Genomic DNA, 24,851 nt, shown 5'->3' on the forward strand with positions numbered 1-24,851 from the left:
CCACCCCATGGCTTCCTCAGGCGACTCGAAAAACAAGGATCTGTTGTTGTGAATCACTTTCAATTTGGCCGGATAAAGGAGCATATATTTCTTTCCCACCTCTCTCAGTCTTCTTTTAACCGCCCCAAAGTTCATCCGACTCCTCTGCACCATCATGGTGTAGTCTGGGTAGGCCGTTATAGTTGCCTCCCCTCTCTTGATGGTTCCCCCCTTACGGAAATGCTCCAAAATCCTCTCTCGATCTCGGTAGTTAAGGATTTTGGCTATCATAGGCCTGGGCGGTCTGCCCGGTGGAGGCCTCCTAGCCAATGCCCTATGTGCTCGCTCCACCGCAAAACCCTGCGACAGCGCACCCCCGGTGATCTCTTGGAGCAACATATTCTCGATAAACTCCGTGGGGTTATGACCCTCCAATCCTTCCGGGATGCCCACAATACGGATATTGTTCCTCCGGGCGCGCCCTTCTGCTTCTTCGGCTCTGTTCTCCAAGTTGCGCACTCTCTGCGCCAAGACATGCAGGTCGGCCTTGTGTGAGGCACAATCCGCCGTGTTGGCGCTCCCCTCCTTTTCTAGGCTCTCCGTGCGCTCCGATAGGGTCTTCACATCCTGTCGAAGTAGATTCACCTCCTCCCGAACTTCTCCCACTTTGAGGTTGAGTACTGTTTTCAGGTCCGCCACCACCATTTCAAGCTTGGCCTCCCAGGCGGTTTTCAAATCCGCTTTCAGTTCAGCGATCGCAACTAACACATCCTGATTTGGACTAGCGGTGGCCATGCCACATGCGGATGGCTTCTCCTTGCTCCGAGCACTCTCCTGGCCCGTCGGTGTCTTGGTAAACTCATCCAACGTGGGCTGTTTCACTCTCTGTCTGATGGGCTTATTAGACATCTCGCAGCCACTGTATGCCGTGGGCCCGTTCACTCCCACCTCACCACCACCAAGGGGGAGAGAGGCCTACTTTCCGCCCACAATGGAGCGTGTTCTTCTTCACGCCTCAAGTGTCCCTTTGTAGCAGCCTCTTCCACCACTCATCCGGGTCCCCCACCAAAGGACTCCTGAACTCCCGCTGCAGTTCACCGGCAGAGTAGCCGATTCGGATCACCGCCAAGTCCCACGCAGCACCGTCGTAGGACTGGCCGTAATCCAAGCGTCTCCTGTTGGCTGCCAGCCACCAAGAAGGCCAGCAACGTCAAAATGTGGGCCCTTCGTCTCGGGACTTCCGCGTGACATGCACGCGGTACTTCGGTACTCAAGCCGCGAGGTCCGTTCCACCGGTCAGCCCGGGCGGGTCCCAGTGTCGACCGCTGACCGTCGCTGACCGTCTCCCGAGCCCGTGCTAGGTAATCGGTGCCCACAAAGACGCGCCGATGTTCTCCCAGAGGCGTATCTCTTTCCACACAGCCCGCGCTACCGCCGTTCACCTCGAGGGTGCTCCCCCCATCCTATATGTGTCTCCTCCGTAGTCCGGTATGGGCTGCCACTTTCGCTCAGTCAGGGTCGCGACTCCAGTGACTTCGATCCCATATAACTGCTGTTATCAGGCTTGCGAAGGATCCAGCTCGTCAGCAGTTGTGCAGTTTACATTCATGGACGGATGCCCACGTTTCTGGCCTTCAGGAGTTAGTGCTTATGCACTTTTGCGCAGGATAAATGTAGGATCTCCAGGAGCTCTTCCAGGAGCGCGTCCTCTTACATGGCTTCCAAGCCACGCTCCACCATCCAGCCACTTCCCTGACCCATCAGAGGCAGTCCGCAATAGCCTGCCAATCCACTTTCTCCCTTCTTCTATTATCATAGGAGCAGTGTTCAGATGCTAGCAATGTCTCAGCACAAGGGTCAGTGCAGTTTATTCCATGGGTGATCTACAGAGGGGATTGTTACAATGTAGATGCTCATGTGGACACTGTAAAGCCTTCCACTTGTGTAGTCCTGATTTCACTTTCGGATCGTGTCGTAGCCCGGGAGCTTCACATCTCGCCTCTGAGCTGCTTCCGAACACCCGCCTCTGTGGGCTGAGGGACTCACATGCAACGCAGCGGCTCCAGCGCTGCAGTCCGCCGTCTCCAGTGCCCGCTCCGGCCCAGCGCACGCCGTCCGCCCTCGCCAGCCCCGAGAAATGCAGGGCACTTCGTTAGTTTCGTTGTGAGGTCCGCCTCACCCGCCAGCACGGTTGGGCCCTAGTGCCGGCCGCTCACCTTCACGGGCGGTCCTCCGAGCCCGCACCGGGCAACGGAGGCCACCGGAGACACGGCAATGCACCCCAGAGGTGCGCGGATGCCCCACACGGCCCGCCCCGCGGCCGTCCGCACACAGAGCGCCTTCACCAGCTTATGGTCCTTTGTTCGGTGCAGCCGCCATTTTGTCTACGCCAGTCCGCAGCTCCGGGGGCTTCGCACGCTCAGATCTGCCGTTCCCTGGGTTGCTCGGGTCTCATATTATTGGCAATTATTCCACGTGCCCTCATGAGCAGATGCCTGTGTTCCTGGCGTCGGAAGGTCAGCACAAGTACACTTATTCCAAGGATGAATGAAGGATCTCCGGGAGCTCTTCCGAGAGCACGTCTCCTCACATGGCCTTCAAGCCACGCCCCCTGTCAATTGTATGGCCTTAATGCCAACTCTTGCAAGCTGTTTCAAATTCAATGAAACAATGTTAAATAAAGAAATGCAACTAATAATGGAAATTAGCACCACAGACAAACTAGACGTACATGGTATGACACTACCCATGTGTGAGCAAGCCACAACAAGACTAAATAGTTTAGAAAATTCAATCTCCAACACAGCTGGGTTGGAAAAAATATTAAAATTATCCTTAAATTGTAGAGTAATGCTTAAACGTAACCTTGACGTGGATCAAGGATTAGTTAATGGAGCACTGGGTGCAGTTGTTGGCTTTCAAACATACCCACGTGACAACAACATTCAGTTTGTCAATATTCTCTTTGACAAACTTTCAGAAGTGAAAAGGATAGGACGCTGAACAGCTCGATTACTTCTCTTCAAAGACATGTATGTACGCAGAGAACAATTTTCTCTAACTCTTGCATACGCAGTCACCATTCATAAATCACAAGGTCTTACCCTAGACAAAGCATTGATAGATATTGGTAACACAGTCTTTAAAGAAGGCATGAGCTACGTAGCACTATCACGCTTACGTACACTTGAAGGTCTATTTCTAATCAACTTTGATGCAAGTAAAGTAAACGCTGATATTCCTTGCATTTTAGAATACAATAGACTACGTTCACTATACACCCCCATCTAAAAACATATCCTGTTCCACAAAAAGTAAAACGTTGTAAAAGAAAACTAATTCAAACAGCTAATACTTCATCAATTACCACAACCAAAGAAGAACCTATTACTCAAAGTAACTCGGGAACTTCTTCAAAGAAACAACACACATTCCGAAAAAATTACTTGGACACAGACTTATCTGGTCCATTTAAATTTTCAAATTTAACTGGTGTAAATTGCTATGCAAATGTAGCAATGAATATTCTATTTCAATTGCCACCAATTGTTGACATTTACTTACACAGTACAGACCAATTGTGTTTGCAAATGTTAGTACTTCATAGAAACGCAACAAACGATCCTGACAACACTTATAGTGTTCATGGAATAAGACAAGAATTGGACTACGCTGCTGGAATGGTGAAATTCACTATAAACTCACTGGAAAACAAAAACATACCTATAAATGAAATCTTCTAGATTTCATACATGTGGAAACATACATGCACTCTCTGCAACAATGTGACACAGGAACAAATCCCCAATGAGCGCTTCGTGTATGTATCCATACCTAATTGTGAATCCGTTCCATTTCAGCAACTTGTACAAAATGCAAACCAAGGTAGATTATGTAATACCTGCAATTCGGATAATCACTCCACCTTACTAATACAAACACATAGTAAATACGTAATACTAATGCTTCTACGTACCAATGCAGATGGTACCAAAAACAACTGCAAGCTGACTGGATTCACACATGGTCAAGTATCACTTGGTAAGAAAACCTTCACAACAATAGGTATAATCTACCACACAGGAGCCACAACCAATGCAGGTCACTATACTGCATATATATAAAGAAATGTGGATGGTTCGAATGTAATGCTAGTACCATTACTCTAAAGCAGAGATTACCAGCAAATCTTACAAACGCTTATTTAATCTTCTTAAAACCAAAATGTAATAACTAATCTGTACTTAAACATTAACAAAACTTTAATTAAAAAACTATAAACTGTTAGAATATGCCAACAAGTATCTAACTGCCCCAATATTCTACAACAACTAAACAGATAAATGAATATCACTAAATTATATCAAAAAATAAACAGCTAGAATACGCCAACTGTTATCTAACTGCCCTAAGATTTTGCAATAACCAAACAGATAAATCAATACCACTAAATTATATAAAAAATAGACAGTTAGAATGCGCCAACTGGTATCTAACTGCCCCAAGATTTTGAAATAACCAAACAGATAAATCAATACCACTACATTATAACAAAAAATAGACAGTTAGAATATGCCAACTGGTATCTAACTGCCCCAAGATTTTGCAATAACCAAACAGATAAATCAATACCACTAAATTATATAAAAAATAGACAGTTAGAATATGCCAACTGGTATCTAACTGCCCCAAGATTTTGCAATAACCAAACAGATAAATCAATACCATTAAATTATATAAAAAAATAGACAGTTAGAATACGCCAACTGGTATCTAACTGCCCCAAGATTTTGAAATAACCAAACAAATAAATCAATACCATTAAATTATATAAAAAAATAGACAGAATACGCCAACTGGTATCTAACTGCCCCAAGATTTTGAAATAACCAAACAGATACATTAATACCACTACATTATAAGAAAAAATAGAGAGTTAGAATACGCCAACTGGTATCTAACTGCCCCAAGATTTTGCAATAACCAAACAGATAAATCAATAGCACTAAATTATAACAAAAAATAGACAGTTAGAATATGCCAACAGGTATCTAACTGCTCCAAAAATCTGCAACAAGCCAACAGATAGAACATTAGCCAGAAACAACAAGTGAACACTGAAAACAAACAAACAAATAGACTGCGGAATACCAAAAAAGGTTTTTTTTAATCTGACATGGATTTTTTTTTTCCACAGACCCAATGATTTTAGCAACAAACACAGAAACTGAGCAAATTGCACAGTACACTAGTTTGTAATCTACTAAATATGAGGGTCAAAATAATTTAAAAATGTCTATTATTCAATGTTATAAGTCGTTACAAACTACCAATACTAACATGATCTTTTCTTTTATCACAGAAATTGACAAGGAATATATGCACTCCAGTTACCAAACCAAACAGTAAGTATATTATAATAAGTACAACCACCGCAGCATATCACACCCATAGTGGCTTATAACTTCGGTGCTTATAAATTTGGTCTTGGCCATGCACCCAAGACTCTAGGCCCTGGCCAGAGCCACTACAGCATATCACTCCCATAGTGGCTTATAACTTCGGTGCTTAAAATTTGGTCTTGGCCATGCACCCAAGACTCTAGGCCCTGCCCACAACCACCACAGCATATCACACCCATACTAGCTTATAACTGTGTTGCTTATAAATTTGGTCTTGGGTGCCGAAGTTATAAGCCACTGCCATGCACCCAAGACTCTAGGCCCTGGCCACAACCACCACAGCATATCACACCCATAGATCACACCCAAAGAATCAAACATTTTACCTATGCCATATGGGCACTTTTTATGTCCGCAAACAATATGCGTGTTCTTAGAACAGTTTCAACTTGCCTATGAACAGTACGGACAGGAATAGTATCCTTAGGTCATTCCCATTTCATTTGTTAACAAACATTTCAGGACACCGTGTGTGTTCATAGAACAGTTTCAACTTGCTTACGAACAATATGGACAGGCATTGTGTCCTTAGGACACCCCTATTTTGTTTATTTACGAAAATCCCAGGACACTTGATATGTTCTTAGAAGACTATAGGCCCTGCCCACAACCACCACAGCATATCACACCCATACTAGCTTATAACTTCGTTGCTTATAAATGTGGTCTTGGGTGCCAAAGTTATAAGCCACTATGGGTGTGATATGCTGCGGTGATTGTGGCCAGGGCCTAGAGTCTTGGGTGCATGGCCTACAGCCTATGGCCTATGGCCATGTACCCAAAACTCTAGGCCCTGGCCACAACCACCGCAGCATATCACACCCATAAATCACACCCATAGAATCAAACATTTTAACTATGCCATGTGGGCACTTTTTATGTCCGTGAACAATATGAGTGCTCTTAGAACAGTTTCAACTTGCCTATGAACAGTACGGACAGGTATAGTGTCCTCAGGACACCCCCATTTCGTTTATTTACGAACATTTCAGGACACCGCGTGTGTTCTTAGAACAGTTTCAACTTGCCTGCGAACAATACAGACAGGCGTAGTGTCCTCAGGACACCCCCATTTTGTTTATTTACGAACATTTCAGGACACCACGTGTGTTCTTAGAACAGTTTCAACTTGCCTACGAACAATACGGACAGGCATAGTGTCCTCAGGACACCCCCATTTTGTTTGTTTATGAACATCCTAGGACACTTGATGTATTCTTAGAACAGTTTCGACTTGCATGCGAACTATACGGACAGGTACTGTGTCCTTAGGACACCCCGTTTTCATTAACTACCGACATTAAGGACAGCGCTGCTGTCCACGGTCAGAACGAACACAACAGGGGTGCCTGCCACCTAAATAAATACAACATTTTACCCATCTCTTACTCCCCCGCCCTCTCCAAACAGTCTTACACACCAACACACTTGACTAAATAGTATTTTTTCACCAAATTTCACCACGCTGTCCGCGGATACAAGATGGCGGGCGTGCCCGGAAAATCTGACGCACCACACGTTCTGAACCACCCAATCAGCGAGCACATCGAATGTCTGCGGACATGACGCGGATCGCCCAACCAATCATGGGCCGAACAGGGAAGTGTGTTCGCGGAGCGGACATAGATATCCCTAATTGTTTTGCCTTATGTTTTAGTCATTTAAAAAAAAAACTACTGGACGGATTTACACCAAATTAACAAAAGCACGCTTTCGGGACTAAGCCGCCGCCCCTGCCGCAAATTTGATGTAAATCCGTCCAGCGGTTTGAGCTGTAGGCGTGAGCAACGTTTTTTCCCATTATGTCTATGGGAAAAACAGAAGTTCTGGGACCCCCCCTATAAATTTGCCCCCCCTGGACCAAACTTCACCAAACTTTGCAAAGGAATTCAGAGTGGGCCATATTGCAAAGTTTGGTGAGGATTCGTCCAGGGAGAGCGAAGTTATAAGCCGCCCCAAAAAGGGCTCTTCCTATGGAAACAGCAACTTAAACATAACTACACAGCCACTACTGTGGCTGTGTAATATATATATATATATATATATATATATATATATATATATATATATGCATGCATTACTGGCTCTTCATCACATCCGCTTGGCATTGTGCTTTTTTTGCACCAGTGCAAAGTCACTTTCCACTGCGCTAAAGTTCCATGAATAGGGCCGCCGTTTAATTTGTGTTAAATGAACCTTAACTCTTGATGAAATTTTTTTTTTTATTGAGAATTTTAGTATTTTTTGGAGGGATGTAGGTATTCCTGCTGAGCAGGACAGAGTACCAGCAGTGCAGTGGAGGAAAGAGAAATGATCAGATTCCACATGTAGCATATGTGTGTGTGTAGCGCAAGAGCATGTTCAATAACACCATGTGGCATAAGTGTACGTGTTATAAGAACGTGGTGGCCAAGCGGCTACCTTGAACATTTACTGTGGAATTTGTTCAGAATTTATCATGGAGGTGTTCAAGAGTTATTAAGAAATCTATTTTTCTAAAACTCATTAGACAATTCATCTTAACCTTATCAATGCCATGCGCTAGTGCGATTGCATAATATAAATATATCTTTTAACACTGTTGCCTAGAAAGGCGATACCTCCAATTAATATTATTAACATATGTATATGGCACATAAACAGCTCAGAAGCAGTGAAGCATTAGGGTAACATTAACAGCAAATGTGTTGAGGGTCAGACAGTAACACATTTTTGTGTTACTGTCTGACCCTCAACACTACATGTCTCTGTGGATAATCGAATCTGGGTATCGTGGTCTGACCACTTTGCTTTTCCCATCACACTCACCCTACCACACAAAATCCCACCACCTGCCACACATCCCCTCACCCTCCAGCCAGACAAACCAAACACATTACAGACATAGCCTTAGCACCACTCATACCACTCCCACCTCCCAACACGCACATTCTTCCATCCTACTCCACCAATAAAACATCATCATCACACAGATACTCATCAAAATGACACCCCTAAAATTACAAAAAGCCCACAACAACCACCACAAACCATGGTTGAACAGTTCCCTTCTCTCGATCGAGCAGGAAACCAGATGCCAAGAAAGAGCCTGGCAAAGGAAATCATGCCCCTCAACCAGGACACCCCTCAGAGTCTGCCATAACAAATATAAAACAGCAATATGCAATGCCAAAGCCACCCATTACACCCAAGAACTCCAATCCACTACCAATCATACCCAGAAACTATTCCACATTGCCATGTCCCTTTCTAAACCACCATCCACACCTTCCACACCCCCATCCACTTCAGTATGCAACTCCCTCATGAACTACTTCAACTCCAAAATACACATCAGTGAAGCCCTCACCTCAGCTCTCCTACTCACACCCCCCACTCCCAAGCATTCCAACGCATGGGACACCTTCTGCCCCATCGACACTGAAACTCTCCTCAATTTAATTGCCAAAAAAACATAAAATGGCACATTTCCATGGATGATGCGTGCCCACCTCAAGCTGCATCCAATTGTTTCACCTCCCTAGCTCTTCTCTCACATGGTACTATCCCAACTGCACTCAAAATGGGACAAACCTTACCCCTCGACCCCACGCTTTCTAAAAACATCATCCCCATTACTATCCTAACATACCCCACCAGAATCATGGAACACTTTGTAACTACCCAACTGCAACAACAGATCACCACAAACAACCTATGCAACGCCTATCAATCAGACTTTCGGCCTAGACACAGCACTGAGACTGGTAGCCTTCAAATCCTGGATGACCTCCACAGCATCACAGACAAAGGACACACACACTACTCCTACTCCTCGACCTCTCTTCAGCCTCCAACAACATCGACCACACCATTCTACTACACATCCTAGCCCACAGGATGAATCTCTCTGGCACCGTACTCAACTGGTTCACCTCCATTCTCACTAACAGTAAACACTTTATATCCATGCCCCTGTATCAATCAGACCCCACTCCTGTCTGCTATGGGGTCCTTAAAGGCTCCTCCCTATCTCCACTCCTCTTCAACCTATGTTGAATCCCTTTGACAGACCCTTAGCAAGCACAACATACATTTCCACCAATACGTAGATGACACCCAAATATACTTTCAAATTTCATCCACTTTACAACTCCACACCCTCAAGACTTGTCTCTCCACCATCAAAAACTGGATGGCCACCCACATCCTCAAACTCAACCCTTCCAAAACACAATACCTCCTCATCTGCCCCCCAAAGGCACAAACCTGACCTGGATAAAGGAACTCGCCAGGGTCAACCCACACACATCGCTCTCCACACCTGTTAAATCCCTGGGCTTTACCATCAATCCCCACCTTTCCTTCACACACCACATAGGTTCTATCACTAAAACATGCAATCTAAAACTACACCTCCTTCACAAAATCAGACATATCCTTCCTCCTGATGACTTCTGCACTGCAGTCCAATCACTGGTTCTCTCTAAGGTGGACTATGGAAATGTTCTCCTCAATGGACTCGCCAACAACACCTTTACCCCCCTGCACCCAGACTCATCTTCCACCTACCCAAACATTCACACGTCACCCCGGCTCTTGCTCAGCTCCCCTGCTCCCCATGTCACAGAGAATTGCCTTCAAAGGACTCTGCATTGTATTCAAAGCCATCCACCTCAAAACTCCATCTTAGCTTCCTGACAAACTCAAACCTATCACCCACACAAGCACCAGACAAGCCAGCCAACACCTTCAACACATTCCACTCTGAAAACTCACATGCATACAAAAATAAGCATTTACTTACTGGGCACCAAGGGCACGGAACACCCTACCACTCCACATACCACTGCATCCTTCATCACCACTTTCAGAAATCCCTCAAAATATACCTGTTTCCCCACACATAACCCTGGCATCCTCCACTGCTACCACTGGACTATCTTACTCTTCCTATCCTTTGCTGAAAACATGTTGTAACAACTTTTTGCAACTCCACCTTTTCAATATTTGAACCATGTAAGGTGCTCCGAGACCCACTCAGTAGGGCCAGCGCTAAACAAAAATTCAAATAAATAAATAATGTGTGTGTGTGTGTGTACACAAAACAATTAACACAGTAGCACTGTATTGAGTTACATATAGTCCTCCATGGCTGTGAGTAGCCTCAAAGTCTAGGTAATGTCACGTTGAGGCTGACATACCAAGGGTTTCAGCTATTTATGGAACAGGAGGGGAAGGAGTGATCCGTTTTGCCACTAGGATGGAATTCCATAGGACCTCAGTTTAGCAGGAGAAGGACTGTTCCCTTATTTCTTCCTTGTGGATACATCTAGGCTCAAGTCTTTTAATGGTCCTACTGCACGTATGAGTTAACAATGAGCCAGCCGATGCTGTCAACTTGAGCACCAGCACCACAGCAAATATACACTCCCCAGCTTATAAACATCATGAAGAAAACATCATATCACCAGTGAAAAGTGCTTGCAAAACACCTTACATAGCTTGCAGCAAGGCCCGATGAAAAAAGGAGGGCACAAGCAACAAAAAGGACAGGTGCATGGCAGAAAATGACCCCTTACCTGCCTGCGATACACACAGCAGTTAGGAAACTTGGGCTCAGGATCCTGCAGGGGAGGCCAGACTGTCTTTAACACCAGAATTTTCTAACATCCTGGAAGAAATGCATAAAGTGAGGGTGAGTCTGTCTGGCAAAGTAGATGATGTGAATATCAAACTGGATCTCATGCAACAGCTCATGGACATGCTTGTTGGCAAGATTACCGAAATGGAAAACCGAGTAATTAAGCTAGCATGGAAAGCGCAACAATTTCACAGAGGTTCTGGAGCCAGATCAAGCCAGACTCAATGATGGAAATAGACAAAATGCTAGGTGAAATCCAGCTTTATTAACCACTTAACCGCTAAGGAAAATGATCATAATGTGCACTCCCATGCACCTAGGATGAGCAATCTCGTCTTTAAAGCAGGGACAGCATACACGCACAGAATGTCATCGCTCTCAGCGTGCTTATCAAAAACAACAGTTTTTATACTACGAATGTGTGATGAACGATGCCATAACATAATATCAGTTTACAAACCTATGGGTTATGGGGAATGGCTAAAGGGATTGACTACATATACATTCTAATTGGGTAACAACCATCTGATGGCTCCACCTGAGACCATCTCTAAATTGATAATAGTAAAAAGACATAATTTCTACAATAGATTATTGATTGGCATAATACATACAGGGCGGCCTAAAGTCAGGGGTTCCGATTGGTTGGCTTCTTACTGGCCAACCTTGGGCAACTGACATGTCATCAAGACATGAGCCAGACAGTAGCAGAGGGAGAGCGGTCCATGGACTGCTTTCCTTACAATTAAAGAAAATACAATCCCTTATTCCTAGGCCATCAGCCAGAGTGATTTCTTTGTATTTGATCTTGTGTGGTGCCTGGGAATATGCATGAGAAGTGAGGCAGGTGCCCTAGATGTATGTGTTGCCAATTAATGGACAGTATTCTTCAATTATGTGTCACCTGTGATGAGACCGCATTTGGAATTATTTCATCCTGCATTTATTAGAATTGTAGCTAATATCAGGGCCAGTGTTATGGTTCCTCTTTCCACTGGGGACACTCTTGAGCTATTCCCCAGTCTTTGGGCTTGTCCTGCACCTGGCTTCCAAAGACTGGTTGTTCTTTTAATGAATCTATGAATATATGGCTTGCGTCTTGGGAATCGTTAGCTTGTACTTTCATTGCAACTTTCCTATCCTCCCTTTTTCATTGTAACCTTGGCTTGGGTTGCTTGCTGCTGTCTGAGCTATTCATTCATCTGTATTTTTGTTATTTCAGCATTTTGAGTCCTCGTGAATCCTTCAGGACTTTTATTTACTCAGAAGCGTGTTGTGACTTCCATTTTGGAAGATATGGCGGCCCGTTACTCTCACATTTCTATGTTAGTGAGCTATATTCGCGTATTGTTCATGTTACATTTAACGTATACCGTGCTTATGTTAGTATTCCTCATGTCTTATGGATGCCAAGTTAATATTCCTCATGTATTAATACATATATTACCTAGTGTTTGCATTCTTCATATTGAGTGCACATTTGCTTTGTGTCTAGTGCATACACGTGTATTGTTTCACTGTTTGTTTATTCTTGCCATCTTTAGCTTAGTTCGTGTCCATCTCCTGCTCTACCTTCCTGGGATATGGGAAGTACAGTTGCCTTAGGGAGTAATGTTTCTCACCTGTGCAGTATTGGGCCGGGGTAGGGGCAGTAGCTATGGATGATGGAACCATCTGCCTCCCAACATGCCCCCCTCGGGTTGAGTGCTTGACCACATCCTCCTGCTTGCCCTCCCCCACACTGGGCACTTTGGCTTTCCATATCTTAGTCACCCCCTCAAGGTGCCTGTCTGCCTGACATGTTTGTCCACGCTCCAGGTCATATAGCAGCATTCCTCATTGGAATCACAATATACTCAATTCTCAGTGTAATTGTGAAGGTCCTGAGGACAAGTAAACATTGATCCTAGAGGGGCGATATGACTTTCCATTGCTTGGGCACAGTGTGTGTCATTTGTTTGAGTATACATATGCATGTGAGCATCCAAGATTATTACTATTTTCATTCCTATTGCACCCTTGGCATCTTTTTTGCAGCCGTGTATTGCAATTCCTAAAATGCAGAAGGCAAATAGTACTAGTACTAGAATGACCAGTAAAATTATGAATGTGTTAGTCAATCATGTGGGTATCCATGAGAACAGGTACAAGAACCAGTCATCATCCTCAATCTCTTCCACCTCTTCCACCATTTTTGTGTGCAATTCTGTTAATGTGGTTATGGCCTATGCTAGGGTTTGATTTTCCTCATTGGGGTGGGTATTTATATGTGCAGCAAGAAAGCACAATTTTTGTGCACACGCCCCCTCCATGGTGATTATTAGATCGAGAACAAACCTGTTCTGGAGGGTTATAAGTCTTACTGCCCTCAACTACTCTCTTATGCATTAAAGCCTTTCACGGCTGCATTAATTATTTGCAGCAACACCCATCTGGTTATTTGTGACCATTTTGCATTTGTAGATGCTTGCAAGCCAGGAATAAAGAAGGAAGTAAAGAACACTGCCGTCCTACTCAACAATGTATACACATCTGGTATATCATCATAGGCCTCTATTGATTTAGTCGAAAAATAATTTTCCTTTTTACTGCATTTAAGGTTAAGGGACCTTTTGTTTCTTAAGTGTGGATCTATTCGGGTGAAATCACCAATCTGTACTTTACTCTGAAGTATTACTGGAGCTGGTGCATTTATTACCACCGCCAAGCACACCCCACCCCAATATGGTGGAGCTGCATATAGGCTTTTGAACCACAGGCCCAATAGTGGTTCATGAGCATGGTGGTGCCAAATTTCATACCTAGTATATCCATGATGCGTTTGCATCCCTCATTTTCGCCAACTTTCACTGAGGCATTATTCCTAAAACATAACTTCAGGACTTGCATTTTGGTTATGGCTAGTGGCTTTGCTTCATCTTCCACTCATGTTAAAAGTTTGGAAGGTTGTTTCCATTCTTCACAGCATACTTTACCTGCATTTTCTATCACATCAATGGATGCAGACACCACTGCCTCTGCTCTGTATCTCTTTACACTGTCAACCCATTCCCCCGAGAAGAATACTTTTCCAATTATTTGCCATTTTAGCCTGTTGAAACAATAACATATGGGCTTTCCCTTGGCATCCCTGCATTTTAACATTTCATGAGGCACTATCTGGACCTGTCCAGATATATTTTAGCACCTTGCTGAGAGGTGTTTTTTCTGTCAGTCCTGCTTCAACAATATCCATCATGGGTTTCTCCTTCATATACTTATCTACGTATAGGAAATCTGCGTATGTCACATATTTTATAATGGCTGATTGTCCTTCATATTGTCCTCTTATCAGGCACAGTGCAAGATGTAACAAGCAATGTGCTCTGTATTCTGGTACTTCCTGAAGTATGACTACTCTAAAGGCAGTCCTGGCATATGGGATAAGTGAGCAAACAAACCACCTCTCATCAGACGTCTCTCTCCGCACTCGGCTCATGTGCTGGTACCACAAATTATTAGTGGCATATGCAGAACCAGCCATATTGTGACTCAGGTGCATAGGGCCATCTAACACACTTTTTTTATTCTTTTCATCTGCATGCTTATTGTTGCCATAAGCATAATTGCTAATTGCTAAGCATCATTGCTAATGTGTCTACCTTTTTCAAATAATTGGAAGCGTTATTCCTTCTAAGTGCTAAATGTGAATATCTAACAGCATTGAAAAATCAAATTTCTTTCACCAGAGGCAAGTTCTTTGCAGTCTCTTTGAGGAATAAATATTCAAAGAAAGAATCATGTTAGTATCAAAAGGAAATTTCTTTAAAAAATAAAATAGGCTTTTATGTTAAACAATAATATGGCAAGACAGATGTTCCATGCTCCTAAAAAGGGTTATTTATCCATCAAATAGGATAACACCAAGAAAAATATAATTCTTATAGGTAACATTTGTTATTTTCTTTTTACTGCGGAAGTATTTGTGCTTTATTTCAAGCAAGTGTTGTTGAAAAGACGTTAAATTGCCTTGTCTGTATATCTATAAGGAAACAATGGGCTTCATTACGAGTTTGCTGGTCTGGTAAAAGGGTGCAGTAAGCTCACTGGTACCCTTGTTTCCGGTTAGGCAAACTCTGAGTCTGCCTGCCGTGGCCACTGTGCCCGACAGATCTGAACCTGCTGGGCGCAGTGGCCATGGTAGGCAGACTGTTCACAGAAGCACTAGCACCGTTTTGAACAGTGCCGGTGCTTCCATGTCCCCACTCCCATACATAGAGACTCATAGGACTCTATGGGTGGGAATGGGGACTCACAATTTTCCGGCGCCTGACTTCCCGGGCCGCCGGACTAGTAATGAGCTGGTGGCATCAGGAAGTCAGGCACCAGTAAAATATTGCTGGTGGCACCGGCAGAGTTACCACCGGACCCATAATGAGGCCCAATTTTTTTTATTCTACTTGCTGCTGATTGGCTCTTGTCATCGAGCTTGTTTGGACTATTCGCACATCTTCTTCACCTTTGTGCTCGATGTTGGCAGGCAGGGGGGTGTCTCCTTTGTAGAGTTTGACATCACTGAGGTGCAGCCAGACTGCCTTGCTTGGAGATTCACTGCTGTTTGGGTAACTGCTTCAACTATGAATGGTCCATCAAAATGGGGCTTTTGCCACCATCTCGTAAAGTTATTGCACAGGACCTTGTCCCCTGGTTACAGTACTGGTGGTCTTAATAAGGTCTTAGGATCAACTTGTTTATTTGCTTCATCAGTCTTCTTTGACTCCCCCTGAAACGCTCGAAGCTGTCGAGACATAAATTTAGGAGACTCCAACATAGCTATCAAATAATCATGTATTTCTTTCCCTAACATAGTAGCAGCACTTTCTGCATCAGTTTGAGCTCATGTGGGAGGAGCAAGGAGTGTGTGCATTCAGCGTCCTGTCACCAGCTCATGTGGAGTCAGGTGATGGTTGGAGCCGGGCTGATTGCTAATAGGGCTAAAGGAAGGCAATGGAAGCCAACCTTTTTTCAGTGTCTCTTTTAGTTTAGCAATCTGCTCATTCAGGAGGCCATTAAGGTGCACACAGATTCCGTTTGCTTGTGGGCGGTAAGCGGACAAGAATGTATGCTTAATACGCAACAGGATTTTGATGTACTCAAATACCCCTTTTACAAAATGCGGTCCATTGTCAAACTGGAGTACTTCACACACTCCCCATCTTGGAACTACCTCACATACAAGGAACTTCACACCACATAATCATCTGGATGTGTGCATGGACCTGCTTTGATCCATCAGGAAAAGGGACATACGATTCCTAGCATATAACTGTAGCCATTAAAAATTTGGAGCATATTTACATAGTCAAAATGCAAATGCTGTAATGGTCCACTAGGACGGGGTATTGCTCTCACTGTTCACAAAGTAAGGCCAATGGTAAACTTCTGGAATGTCAAACAATTTCCAACAAAATCTGCAATGTGTTCTGCCAAATTTCCAACCACTCCTTCAAATTCAGTACTGCAAGACACTCTCTTGATGTGTGTGCTGGGTGGTGCAATTGGTATAGTGCAATTTTAAGCAGCCCTAGAGGCATGACTGATTTCCTGGTGCTGTCTTGCTGCCACATTGCATCTGTGGGGGACAATGAGCACCCCTTTTATTTCCATACTCTTGCTCTTCTGGTGGTTCTCTTCCCTGAAATGTAGTTATTTGTGCTACGCGTAGTGTATCAAAACCCTCCTTCATCACCATGTTGTGTGCACATGTGTATTTATTCGTTGTAGTTGTAATGTCAGATATTTCAGGAAAAGATGCTGCTCTTTTTGCGTCAAGTTCGGCTGCCTTGTTGCAGCGAGAAATCAAATCTGCACCTCTGGTGTGCACTGTGAACTTTACCACAGCGATGGCCGATGGGAGTTGGAGTGTGTCTATGAGCCTGTCCAATAGCGGCACATGCTGCACTAGTGTGCCATCTGTGCATAAGAAGCCACACTTCTTCCATCATGGCAGTCCTGCATGTACTGTTGACGTCACGTAGGCGGATTCGGAATACACCTTTACCTCCTCTTCTTCATGAGAGCCAAAATCAGCGCTACCAATTCTGCTTGTTGTGCTCAGAAATGCGCGGGCAATCTCGCACTTGTCATTGTCTCAAACTTATCATTCAGTTTTGCTTTTATCACTGCTGTCACACTGTGTCATTCGCCAGTGCTCTAGTGTATTGACTATGACCCATCAATTAAGAGAATTAGCCCTCCTGCGAGGGCATTTTCTTTAACATGTGGTATCTCATCATAGTATTCAGTGCACTAAGTACAATCATGCACATTGTCTCCTTCCTTCACTGGTTCTGCTATGAATATAACTGGATTCACCACTCGACACCTGACAATTTTGATCAATGGGTTGGATATACTTACTTCATAACTGGAGGTTCTCTGTGTGGTCAACATGCTTTTGGTCTTTTTAAGTATAGCAAATAGGGCTTGCTCAACATATAATGTAACTGTGCATCCCATAGTTATGCTAGCAGATTTCTCTATCACAAAGGCTGATGCCCCCAATACTTGCTCGCTGGGATAATGACCTCTCATTGCTGGGTCTAAAATCCTACTGTAGAATGCTGGTGGCTTGTGTCTCATGGTAGTTTTCTGTGTGAGGACAGCGGTCATCACTACTGCATTTGAGTTTTCTGTGTGAGGACAGCCGTCATCACTACTCCATTTGAATGGGAAAATAAAACACATTTCTCATTGTAATCTGCTAATTGCTAGTTTCAATTCATCAAAGGCATCTATCATCTCGCCTGTCCAGGTTATATTACGTACACTAACAGAAGACAGTTAGTATCTAAATATAAGGTATAAATAACTATTAGCTGAATAAATGTGTAAATGTTAAATTCGGTCTAGTTTTAAAATCTCAATGTCCGACAGAAGCAGGCTCTCTGCCAAAAGGAATGTGGCCTGCGCTATAAATGGATTGCAGAACTCATGTAGTGTTGCGTTACTGAGTAGTTCTGGAAGAGCACACAAAGTGGCTCACCAGCTATTGGCTGTCTGTCAAAAAGCCCATGCAGGCTAAGGTTCGATGCAGACAATGCAGAATTATGGAGTACAAGGTTTAAGGGGAATTACTGGACCAGATAAAAACATGAGTAAAATGAATGAAATTGGGAGAGCATGACGAGAAAATATTTTTATATATAAATGTTCATAATGTAGCAAAATGATTAAAAAAACAGGAGCTATAGTGTATTTTTGCATAGGCTAGCAGTATGTTAAGTAGCATGTCCTAAACGGATTCTGACCATGAAGGAAGGAAGACTGTAGCATCCCTTGTAGGGAAGAAGGACAGTTGTGGGTGGAGCTATGCCCATATCCAGAGATGCCACTACAGCAAGTTAAGAATATATAAGATCATGCCTGGCTCCAGTCTGCAGGAGCTTGGAACAGCAGAGGGACAGAAGATGCCGTTCAGGGAGCAGAGTTCTTTGCCCCATCCTCATTTCTGTACAGATAAATTTTGTTATCCTTGCAAGATAGACTCTTGGCCTTAATTCCCTAGAGGGGTGCATTCATTCTGGTGTGAGCGTGATTAGGGGTACCCGTATAATTAAGGGGTACCCCTATAAATTGGGCTTCCCTTACAACTGTCATCAGTTTTATTGAGTCTCTCCTGCACTACACTTCCTCTGTGTTGCTGCACACTAAAATGTCATCTACACATTTTATTACTATGCTGCCAAATTGCACATTTCCCAACTCTAACTGCAGAACTTTGTTAAAGACCGAGGAGGACTCACAGTACTCCTAAAGTAACTAAGCATGTTTTAATTTAATTCTGCGGTAAGTGAATAAGGTCAAATACTGGGACTCTTCATGCATTGGGATGGAAAAGAAAACATTCTTTAAGTCAATCACTGTAAAATATTTAGCTTTAGATGGGATGTGGCTGGGTTTGGAACCAATGGAAACTCTGCCTCAACAATATTGTTCAGGGGGCGTAAGTCCTGAATAAATCTCCACAACCCTCCTGTCGCTTTTTTCACTGGGTACACTGCCGTGTTATGTGGGGAATCTGAAGGCAATAATATCCCATGTCGCACTAAGGTGGCACTAGTGTCATAAATACCCTCATCAGCTTCTTTTGACGTGGGATATTGTGTTACCTGCAGTAAAATAGCTCAGTGTTTAAACTTTACTTTGACTGCCCCTACTCCTTTCAATAGACCAATGTAATGGGGACTGTTGGTCAACAAAGTGCTTAGCGATTATGAACAAGGGCTCCTGGAGATGACCCTATTCTGCCCAGGAGGGCTCTATGATGATCAAAATACAGGCAAATGGGTCAGTAGAACTAGCATACCCTCTTATTGCTCATTTTCAATTCACAAAGGATTTGAGTACCACACCTGAATAGTTGTAATACATCTTTTTTATGATTTGAACTTACTTGTTGGTTTTAGTATAATGCTGAACACCAATAATTACATCTAGGGCAACAAAAATTGCACAATGAAGAGAAGCAAGTTAGATACCTTGCACATACATATATACAGTCAACATAATGGAGATTCTGCTGTCGGTATACAAGACAACAACAGGGGTCATATCACATGAACACTTGCAATGAGTACATATAATGAATGTCAGTTAGATACAGTGAAAAACATTTGTGACACTGTGATTTGAGAGTGATTGTCCATGTGTGACACTGTGATTCGAGAGTGATTGTCTACACCACAGTGTGTCGGCCTTATGTGGGGGCTATGTGAGCCATGTTCTTCTTAGGGCCTTCGTCAGGACAAGGAAGGCTGTGTCGTCTTGTTGTTCGGAGAGTACTGTGGGAGGTAAATGGGACCACAGGCGTAAAGGTAGAGTCAAGAGACCTGCAGTGTTTACAAGCTCAGAGTCAAAATGGACGCCTAAATATAGGTAGCCGCCGGATCGCAGTCGTAAGATGTGGTGAGGGACTGGATCTGAAAAAACCCTGTGATTGGATCAAAAAGCACCGGTTACAGTGCTGGTGCCAGGGCTGGGAACAGGAAATCGTTGAGGAGCTCCCCAGGACGCCTGTAATGAATCAGGACTAACAGAGCGATGTGGCAAGAGCTCTGTCACAGGTCGCGCGTATGCGATCAAGCAATGCGGATGCTTTTTGTTGTACTCTTACATCGTTTTTGAAAATTCCCCAATGTTTTTTTATGGTATTTTTGATTTTGCCACTCTGTAAAGAGAACTTGGAAACATATACCAACAAATTCAATCCTTTTTTATCCTTGGTTGGTGCAGTGAATAATGTTTTTCAGTCTATTTTGTTAATCCTCTGTGCTGTTGCCTCTATGTCTTCACTTTTATAGCCACGAGCTAAAAATGTCTTTGCCATCTCTCTTTGCTGTTGAATGCAGTCTGTGGAATCACTGACTATTCTCTTCACTTGCAGTAACTGACTATAAGGAAGATTGCGGATCAAACTGGGTTGATGGAAACTTAGGCGATGTAATAAGTTATTTCTGTCTGTTGGTTTATGAAACAAGTTTGTGGTGTAGCCATCTTGGGATACTTTGACCCTAACATCCAGAAAATCGATCTCAAACTTCGAAACTTCCCTGGTCAATTGAATCCTGCTGTCAATATTGTTAAGGTATACAAAAAAGATGTCAAAGTCTGTCTCCGTACCTGATCAGATTCCAAAAATGTCTATCTATTGTACCCATAAATGGATGTTTTTTTTCCATTTCCATAGCACAACCAACACAGCCACTACATCAGCAACTTTTTTAGGAGCCCAACGAAAGAACCCAGGGAGGGAGGAGGAAACCTAAGGGGAGGACCACTGACGAGACAACAATTAAAGAAAACTTAGTGATCAATATTTCAGACAGACCACTAACGAAGGCAGAGGAAACAACACTACAAAGGGGTCTTAGGCGCAGGGATCACACAAAATAGTTCCATTACCTCAGCAACGGTTGACAACAAGAACTCAGGCATGCGCACACGGTCTGCCGAACGCGGAAACGCCAGCAGGTAACAGACAGGGGATGAATGAAATTATTCTTTGTACAGATGGTCTGGTTGCTTTACTAACTGAACACATTTGTTTAAACCAGTTGATGTAATGACTCTTTGTCGGACAACACACCGCCTAAAGACTAGATATTATCAATGCACGTCGCTTATCAGAAACAAGAAACACAGATAGGTTAGAAAAGTTAACAGCACACTGATGGTTAATGCACATCCACGCATTTTTTGATCTTCTAGTGCAATTCACAACAGTGTGGTCTTCGCATTACAGTAAAGACAACAGGTAACACCAGTTAATCTTTTTGTATGTGTATATTCATAAATAACATTTGAGACACAGTCGTTGACTGATGCTGGACACTTCTTTTGGCTTGCTTGTGCTGGCAACATTGTGACACATGGAACAAATGGTATGTGCCTTATATTTCTACCCATTTAAATGTAATTGTTTTAACACTGTGCATGTATTGTATGTGATAAACAATTGTGAACATCAAGTTTCGCCCTGATGAAGGAGAATTCTCTCCGAAATGCATTGGCATATGGACCTATGATTTATTCATTGAGGACACACTGAGTCCTGTTCGAATAAGAAGTTATTATTGAACATGATTGAATACACCTGTTCTGAGAAAGAGGTTGACTCTGATTTACTTATTCTAATGAATACAGCAAAAAATATTGAAAAAACATTTGACTTTTGGCAACAGGGACAATAACTTTGAATATTCATTTAATAATTACCCTGTAACCCTTAAAGGGGACAGTCTGAGAGCAACTGAATAGCTAGGTATCTCTACCAAGCTTCCCGTTCCACTGTATTTTCAGTCATGGTGTGTCTGGACTTCTTTTCAGTTGGCTCGTATAAGATCTTGAAGTTTTTGAATACTTTAGACTTTACTAGAATACAAGGTTACAATATTTTTAAATGAACTGAATAACATAGTGTGGTGCCCACTTATTTGCATGGTCATTCTCTGAGGTATCTCCCTATTTTCAATTTTTGCTGATATGTGAGACATATATTAAACATCACTTGGTCATCTGAGTAGTCATCTGTAAACAAGTCTTCATCTGTTAAGTCAGTCAATCTATGCCCATCGTCAAGCGCTATTACTGTTCTCCAGTTTGCCCCTTGCTCACCAACTCTTTGTAAAATAACTCTGCCTTCCCTAACAATTGCTGCTTCTAATTCAATTGTAAATATCTGCCCTTCCTCCATGTCCGTGGGTACTTCTGGTCGAAACAAAAATTCTGTGGGTAACCATCATAGTCTGTTCTGTATTCTTGGAAGCCATGTTAACAATATTTGTACTCTGTAAAGGAATAATTCTGGGTTTAATGGCATGCCTATTAGTGCTTCTTGGCCATAGAATGCTATTATAAATTCTTGTGCAGTCACATAATTAATTCCTGAGGTACTACATATTATCCCCTGGTCAGTCAATGATATTTGCATGTTTAATTTGCTCATCAAATCTCTCCCTAATATGTTAACTGGTGTCTTGCGGGAATATAATAATGGCATGGACATGTCGTGTTCTCCAATAGTAATAGGTAAAGCATCTGTAAAAGGAACCGTAGTTGTCACCCCAGAAAATCCTAGTGCGTTCATGGCAGTGCCTGACATTGGGAACTTTCCTTCTTTAACACAGGAGCGAGTCGCCCCTGTATCTACTAGGAAAGAGAATATGTTGTCACCTATGGTCACCCCGATCCTCGGTTCCTCTTGTAGGTCTGGTGTGATTGATAGGATTGAACACATTAAGTCTTTCTGTGGGCTGTCCTATTGTGGGTATGTCCAGTCTTGTGCCAGTGAAAAGATGACCCCCCACTAGTGTCTAGGTGTGAGTGCCTATGGCAATTTGTTCACGTTCCATGGGGTCACTGCATTCTGTTGTGCTAGTGCCTGTGTCTGGATTGGTGCTTGCTGTATGTGCATTGGTGCTTGTTATGCTTGGGGTATTATCTTTTGCTGCATTGGCTGTATTAGTGACGCTTGTGTCTGATACTGTGTGTGATCTTGGGCATAATATTCAGGTGGTTCTGCGCTATATGGTGGAGGGTATGCTTTTCCCCCTCTTGGAGCAGCTGCTTGCCAGTTCTGTTGCATCCCTCTCCTGCTTCTGAATTGGCGTGAAGTGTGCCCCATCTTCCCACATGTCCAACATTGCTGTGTATGCCTCCCAAATCTAGGTTGCCCCCCATCAAAACCTCCTCCTTGTGTAGCTTGAAATCTAACCCATCTGTCCCTGGGTGCGAACCTTCACCCTCGCAAGATAAAATTATGCTCTACCTTTTCTGCAAACTTTCCATTCGCTGCTGGCTGTACCTGCTGTGTTCCTAGTACATTAATAATAAAAAGAACCTTAACACAAACCAATACACAGACAATGCAATAATACATTGCTTCCAAACATCATCATCATCATCACAAGAATCATAAAATAGCTTAATTACAAATTACTAAAAACCCAACAATTTCAAGTAGTGATAAAAGGCCATTTATAAGGATCTGGAACAATGATCCAGATAAAATCGCTCCCATAGAAGTTCCCATGGGTTTAGCCCAATAACCAAAATAAAACGTCCAAAAATGTCATTTCTCAAGTTAGCTAACTTTGTGCAATCAAGCAATAAATGTTTAAGGGGTGAATTACTGCCTTCTGGCCATTAGGAAAAGATCCCCAAGTAAATAAACTATTACAAAGTCCTTACATTTGATTGTTTGGCAGTGGGAAGATGTTGTTGGTGATTTTGGGAGACACAGATCCAAGGGAGACCGTGAGCAACGTGCAGAGGGCAGCAGGGTCAACAGGTATACTGTGCTCTCTTTACAGTAAATGCTAACTCATGCAATTTGTTTCTAGTGCTTAACAAAATCAATATGCATAATCCTTAATTTGTTTATAACAACATAGCAATTCAAATGTATGCTTCAGTTCTCAGTAAAAGTCACTTAATGACAGTCAGGTGCACTTTATAATACCTTAAAAATATGTGTGCTTAATCTACTGCAATTACCCATACCAAATGTGTGTCTTGAGCACAGCAGCAGTGAAGCAGTTATTGCATAAAAGAAAAAGAATAAAGATTGAAACATTGAACTCTTATCAAGCCAAACTGCATTTGTAAACTCATTGTTTCAGTTTCCGGCATCTAAAGTCACGCCCGTTGCTCCATCTGCAAAAAAGCATCTGTAAGGACGCAGCTTTCTGTGTGTCTCCCAGTCCTTTTCATTTCATTTATTGAATTTATAAAGCGCCTTTCGCCAAAAGCGCCATTACAAAATATTAGAAAAAAGGTACAATTTACATGATAATGCGAAAAACAACAAAAAATAGGAGGGGGAGAGAAACAGAAAGTCACGAAGTAGAAAGAAGTTAGAGAAGATGAGCTTTCAGGTTAGATTGAAAAATGCAAAGAGACGAAGAAGAGCGAATAGAGGGAGGGAGAGAATTCCATTGTTTAGGGGATAAGAGGGCAAAGTATTAGCAACAGGATGAAGCACAGGGGGGCTTCAGGATAGTGAGAAGAAGCAGATTCTGTGATCAGATAGTCACAGAGGGAGAATAGAACAAGACCAGCGGAGAAAGATAAGGTGGAGCCAAGCCATGAGTACATTTAAAAACAATAGAAAGAAAATGGTAGAGAAGACGTGATTCAAAGGGAAGCAGTGAAATAGACAGTAAAGAAGATGTGACAGAGGAGCGAAAAGGTAAGGGGAAGAGAAGACAAACTGAAGAAATATAAACAGATCAGAGAGGAAGAAGATG

The 24,851-nt window shown here is 43.0% G+C and overlaps 1 protein-coding gene across 4 annotated transcripts in view; it reads right to left on the reverse strand.

The window, feature by feature from the left end:
* GAL3ST1 (galactose-3-O-sulfotransferase 1) overlaps positions 1–24,851 on the reverse strand; it is a 228,758-nt gene that overhangs the window by 55,014 nt on the left and 148,893 nt on the right. For 3 of the 4 annotated variants that reach the window (XM_069619319.1, XM_069619317.1, XM_069619316.1), the window contains exon 2: positions 11,003–11,094. The exons of the other annotated variant lie outside the window; for it this stretch is intronic. The gene's annotated coding sequence lies outside the window, so the exon portion shown is untranslated. The remainder of the gene's footprint in view (positions 1–11,002; positions 11,095–24,851) is intronic. 4 annotated transcript variants of the gene reach the window in all.

The sequence above is a fragment of the Ambystoma mexicanum genome, chromosome 10 (assembly GCF_040938575.1).
Source record: "Ambystoma mexicanum isolate Mex_15411 chromosome 10, UKY_AmexF1_1, whole genome shotgun sequence".
NCBI lineage: Eukaryota > Metazoa > Chordata > Amphibia > Caudata > Ambystomatidae > Ambystoma > Ambystoma mexicanum.